We start from the raw sequence: 6,000 nt of genomic DNA, 5'->3' as shown, positions 1-6,000 counted from the left end.
GTCCTGTGTCTGCCCTGCTTAATTGAACACAGAATTACCCTATTTGGACACGCTTAGCAGAATGGAGCTTAACGAACGTAGAAAATAGAAGATGAGATCAGAGCTGACCTCTGGAACACACTCCATACACAAAAGCTAGAGGCTGCAGTCACAGAGATTATCTAAAGGGGGTGGTATGAACATTTTGTAATCTGACAAATGCTGGCACTGCAAAAATACACATACAAAACCCAATGGCCATTCCTAATATGCTTTGTTCTATGCAGAACCACTGCTTCTGTCACTATTTTGTTGCATTACAAAGTTTTGGGGATTGGAAAGCTCATTCAATTTGGCTATTACAGGGTTAAATATTGCGTAGGCTGGATTGGTTTCTGGGTAGATTCAGAGAGGTTAAAGTTACTACATCTTAAAGGTTCCATGCACATATATTTTTGATGGCAGTGGGCGCTCTTTGTCTTTTAGATTATTTTCATTGTAAGCAGGGTGAAAGCAAGGACAAGTCGGAATCAGGAAATGTAATCATCCGTACAAAAGGTGTACGGTTTCCGCAGCATCTCATTTGTGTAGCATGGAAATAAAATGGCCATGATCATAAACACCAAACTCATATAACACATTAAATGAAAAGGCATCCAGAACTGTTGCAGTAATTTGAACACCTTATGTTGTATGGAGGGATGTTTTATCATCGTTTGGTAACTGAAGCGTTCCCTCAATGGGGTGTGAATTCCTGAATGTATAGTTTAGATCACTGGATACCTTGATTCTAAATTGCACTAAATCACTTTTTGGTATACTTGTCTACCTATGGTTTATTTCCTTTCTTGCCAACTTTGATAAGAACTTCAACATTGCAAAATAAATGTATGTAGCTGTACCCAGGAAACAGTTAGCTTTGCATAAAGATTGGAAACATTGATAAACAGCTAACCTGGCTCCGTCCAAACGTGACAAAATCAGCATTGCCACCACCTCTATAGCTCACTAATTAACAATTCTTATCTCATCTGTATGAATAAAAGCAACAATTCACTGCTGGTTGCCAGAAAAATGCCCCAGGCTAATAAATAGTTGTGGGTTGCGAACCCAAAAAAGATGCTGAGAGATGCTAAAACACTCTTTAGAACTGGGTGATGGTTTTAAGCGGGTTCATCACTAGCAGTGACCCCTTTCTCATTACATATACTCATAAGCCATTATCAACTTATCCAGTTTGGATAAGTAATCTACATCTACTACATTTTAATACAGCTTCTACATAGGCTTGTGGGTGTTTTATTGTGCTAAAATCAACATAATTGAATGTATAAGCAATTTGGAAATGCAGTAAAACAAAACTCTTAGACGTTGGTTAAGAGTGTTTATTTGTAAAACTTATTTATTCAGGTGTACAATCCTTTAAGGTGAATTAATGTTATAATATTGCTCATGCAATGTAACTGCCACTAAAGAAGCTTAAAGTCTCAATCTGTAATGTTTGTCACCTTTTAAATTATAGCCAGATGATTGAGGAGTATTATATATAGATATAAAAAAAAGACTAATTCACATCGTTACCAACTGATTGTGTACATGAACGACTCATCAGTCACTTTCAAATTTCATTCCAGTGTTGTGCATTTTTGGGGCTACAAAAATTTGGATGAAAAATGCAATCTATTAAACGCAATTTATATCATTGGAGGTGTTATAGTGTGGTGCATGGGAGTTTGAATGTTGCAGCAAAAACATTTGGTCCAGCTTCCAACTACCTGGTCACAGATCTCTGCTGCCCTCTGTTGATCGCCGTTCAAGGACATCCAACCAAACAACCCATATACAGTTTGTCTATGTTAAACACTATAAATAGAGTGAAATAGATACTTTAATACTGTGTGATTTACATACTTACTAAGGAGCTAAATGTCCATTAAATTAATATAGTTTCCAATACTATCTAGAACAGGATTTCCTGCGAATAAAACAGCTGTATGTCATATTTGTAGTTCTGTTTTCAAACTGAATGTAATGATCAAGCGATTTCTATATTCTTGCCATTTCTATATTCTTTCATGATCCAGAAACCTTTCATCTAATTGTTTTTTTTTGAGAAAAAATAACCTGTGAGAATGATGGCAACTAATGGAAGTATTGCAGCATCTATGTGTTATGGTTTTAGACATCCAGAAGATGGAGCCACATACTAAATAAAGAGATCTACTGTTGGAGTACTGCATTCTAAAAGCACATTATATGGCACAACATGTTGGAAGTAGGCAGTTGACAAAGCTATGAAGTCAAACCTGTGTTATACATATACATATTTTGATATTGATACTATTGATACTTTCAATATGGAAATTGCATCATGTTCGCTGTAAAAGTGCAATAACACACAGAAGTAAAATCAGCTCTTAGACCAGGCTTTAATAGACTATTACAGGCCTAATTGACAGACAGGCAGAAGGAAACCTGACAGAATAACAAGTCATTGGCAGCATAGGAAGTGGCATTATGCATCAAGTCAGGTGCTCTTTGTGTGTGCATACACTCACCACAACAAAGATAGCATTCACCATGTCTGAACAGCAATTACATTTCCCCTAAGAAAATTATCCAGATGGGTTTGAAATATGCAACAATTTGTTTGGTCATTAAGATGCCTATTCAGAACTGCTTTTGCTTGTAATTATAACAAACTAGGCAGTATGCCATGCCACTGATGCATTCCCTTTGTGCTCAGAAGTAATTTTCTTTTCCTAAGGGAAACAAGCTGCCTTGTGTTTTTTAATGTTCAACCCACGTCCATAACTACTAGCCAGTAGAGCACTGAAATCGCTTTAAACCTGGAAGAGTGGCTTAGAAATTGCAACTGCTACAAAAAAAAAAAAAAAATGGTCAAAGCAGGATTTTTGTTATGAAATTCCCCGTGGAGTTCTGATTGCTATCGCAAATGAAGTGTAATCATTTTGTGAAAAGTGGAATGTCTTTTAGGTAAAGGAACGGTTGAAATTGCTACCATCACAAAGAAATGATGAGAATGCTCGTTTTTAAAGGAGATATTGCTTTTAAATTGTTCTCTTAAGTATTGAAATCCAGTTTGTGTGTTGTGCTTTCAATAAAATCCTGTCCCTCAAGCATGTACTTTTTTCACTAGCACACTTACAGTATTGCAAATGTCTTAGCAGTCTTTGCAGTACAAAATATCGCTCAAGAAATGCTTCATTTTGGTAAGCTACATTTACCCGCATGACCTTAAATATTTCATGACATAATATATCAGAGAACGTATACAAAAATAAGTTCACACTGAAAATAAGAGGGTGCATCTCAAGGGGGTTTATTCCTGGCTTTTGAAATAAATAGACTCTTTCTGAGCACTGGGTTTGGATTCAGAAATTGATGTTTCGCTTATAGTTATGTTTTTGAGTCTTTGGTTCCTTACCTTTAGTTCATTTTCTTCTTGAAGGGAGTTTTGCAAATTCGGTTTGTTGTACATTTTGGGATTGATATGGCCATCCTCTGAAACGATGAAGGCTATTGGTCATTAATAAAACAGTCAGTTGAGACCTTCTCAGCCTGAATTGCAATTTTGAGTGTAGCTGGAATGATGAAACATGCTAGTTCAGAGTGATTTAAAACCAAGGCAGTCACTGGTTATCATCATTACGTGTTTGTATTCTGAAAAATACATGTTTTCATTGTATTTGTCCATTGTCTAAAAAAGCACAACTCTCATGGAAGGTGTGTGAGACAAAGCAGGTGTCACCGCATGCCAAGACTCCGGGATTCAACTAAGCTTCACAGTCTTCACTGGCTCTTGCCTGGCCATGCTGTGACTTGTCTGGCTCACAAACATGTGACAATCTGTCCTAAGGTGTACAACCTGGCTAAAACTGGCCGGGCCATGCTTACCCCAGGCGCACCATGGTCAGACCTGAAATAACATGTTTACAGGACATGGAATGGATGGATGGTGAGTGATTAGAAAACTGAGAAAAATAAACAAGAAAGTAACAGGAGTAGAGCTTTCTAACTTTTTACTATATCTACATAGATGTCTATCATCTGAAGCTATAACTATATGCTTCCAGTAGTAGCTTTAAATAACAATTCCCCTTCATGATTTAATCTAGCAGATTTCATTTTACAGCACATTTCTGAAGTCTACCTATCGGCACATGGGGGTTTCAGTTTCTAAAGGTCAGTTAATGGAAAAATCAATTCTGCACTCAAGCTGGGTAGCCGAGGCTTTACAAGTAGCCAAATGGACATTTATGTAATCAATGTGTGTTAAAAATAACGCCCTTTCAGTTACATTTTAGCCACATTAATCTGATGTGCAGGGCATGCTCGAAAATTGGGTACCTTGGGTATCTGCTTGTAACTCGTTTTGGGGGAAATGTGATGCTACAAAGGACTATTTTAAATAGTCCAGGCACAGGACAAGAAACAAAGCCTCAGGTGGCCCGCCTGGGCTGTCACATCTTGTCTGTATACCAATATTTCACCTGCATTATTGATTGCAGTCCTTTGCATCTGTTAGTCTTTTTTCCAGCCACAGTAGACCCATATGGAACATTATGCATTATGAATCCTGACAAGAGGCCTGTTTCTCAGGAGCCTGGCAGGGGGCACACAAACATCCTAAAAAATGAAAGTCTTGAAGTTATGGCAACAACCTGCTGTCTGAAGTCTGTCTGTGATCATGTCGGAGCAGCTGTGCATAAACAATCTGGGATAGTGCTTTGGTAAGCAGGAGCTGAACTGCCTGACGTGAATTCAATTTTTGTTTTTCAATTCCGTTTTATTTTTCCAACAAACCACACATTTGCCTCGGGTATTTACAATTTGTACAACATAAGCCACCCTTTGTATGCTTGGACCCTCACATCGGATAAGGAAAAATGGAAGCAAATAAAAACATTTAACAGGGAGAAGACGAAAGCGAGAGCAACAGAGGGATCCTTCTTTCTGTCCATGATGGACAGAAATGCAATACATGTCATGTGTACTGAATAAATAACATAATGTAATAACAACATAGTCAATCCATAATACAGAAATGATACATATCAGAGCAGTAATAATAGTAGAAATAATAATAGAAAAAAGGACTTCTACTAATAACAACAGCAGCAGTTGATGTTAGGGATGCACCGATACCGGATCAGATATCGGGCCGATACTGACTCAAATACCTGAATCTGATATCAGTGACAATGGGGTCGATCTATTAAATTCAATTATATGTTTATATACTATTAGGGTTGTGTATTGGCAAGAATCTGGCGATACGATACGTATCATGATACAGGGGTTTACGATTCAATATATTGCGATATATTGCGATACTTTGAGCAAGACAATATATTGTTTTTTCTTTTTTTTAAATCAAATTTTAGTATAAAGAACACACCATCATATGCATAAAATCTGAGTAAAAATTAGTTTACTTTTTTATGCAATCGGAACAGTGGGATCTGCATTTATCACAGTCCCCGTAACGTCCAACATCATAGCACTACTTTGAGAGGGCACATCTCTTTGCAAATAAAATAAAATATTTACTGTGGTAATCTTTGCAAGTAAACTATTAATTGCAAATCAGTACTGTGTTTTTGAGAATCATTACGGTATCACAACACATAATATTGCAATATTCAATATTTTTTATATTTTCTTTCACCCCTATATACTATATACTGTATAGCATATACTGACATTTTAATTCCTGTTTAAGGTTTGACCAATTTGTTGCTGCATTAAAAGGTTCACACTTGAATTGTAATCCCCTACAATCCACTGAATGTATATCTATGTATTTATTTGTTACATTTTGTTTTACAAAGTTAAGAAAGCAATGTTTAAGTCAAGCCTGATGTCGCCTTAGACATAAAAGAATGATCCCAGTCACTTTTACACAATGAGGCGTACAGCTCATTAATTAAACACTGGTATTGGATCGGTACTCGGTATCGGCCGATACCCAAAGCCCATGTATCGCTATCAGTATCG

This window comes from Sebastes umbrosus, chromosome 21, assembly GCF_015220745.1.
Source record: "Sebastes umbrosus isolate fSebUmb1 chromosome 21, fSebUmb1.pri, whole genome shotgun sequence".
Taxonomy (NCBI): domain Eukaryota; kingdom Metazoa; phylum Chordata; class Actinopteri; order Perciformes; family Sebastidae; genus Sebastes; species Sebastes umbrosus.
The sequence above is the reverse complement of the archived record's forward strand: the minus strand, read 5'-3'. Positions refer to the sequence as shown.